The sequence below is a fragment of the Myotis brandtii genome, unplaced genomic scaffold (genome assembly GCF_000412655.1).
Source record: "Myotis brandtii unplaced genomic scaffold, ASM41265v1 scaffold374, whole genome shotgun sequence".
Taxonomy (NCBI): domain Eukaryota; kingdom Metazoa; phylum Chordata; class Mammalia; order Chiroptera; family Vespertilionidae; genus Myotis; species Myotis brandtii.
This window is the reverse complement of record NW_005364372.1, coordinates 6,262,777-6,263,179: the sequence shown is the minus strand read 5'-3', so window position 1 is coordinate 6,263,179 and position 403 is coordinate 6,262,777.

Here is a 403-nt window from a genome sequence, read left to right as displayed (position 1 = left end):
TCGCATGCCAGCAAAAGTTACTGGCCTGCCATGTTTGGCACGCGTGCCAGGGGTTGCCCACCCCTGGTCTATCTCATATCATGTAATCTTTCTTTTCTTAAAATGTACTTCTTTGTGTGCATAAAACCTAAAATTATTTTTAATTTCCTAGGAGGTAATACTCAAAGTATATCCTTCATCTATGTTGGCAATTTCTTCCCCACCCTCATTCCCAAATAGCCCTTCAATGGTTACATATCTTCTAATGCTTCATTTTCCCTTTAAAAAGATGTGATAACTATTCCTTGATATTATACCTCCAGGTAAATGTGGCACTTTGGAGTTTAGATATATCTTAAGTTGAGGGAGTGGAGGAGAAGCTATAAACATGATCAATCTCCATCAGGCCCTGAATATTTACTTT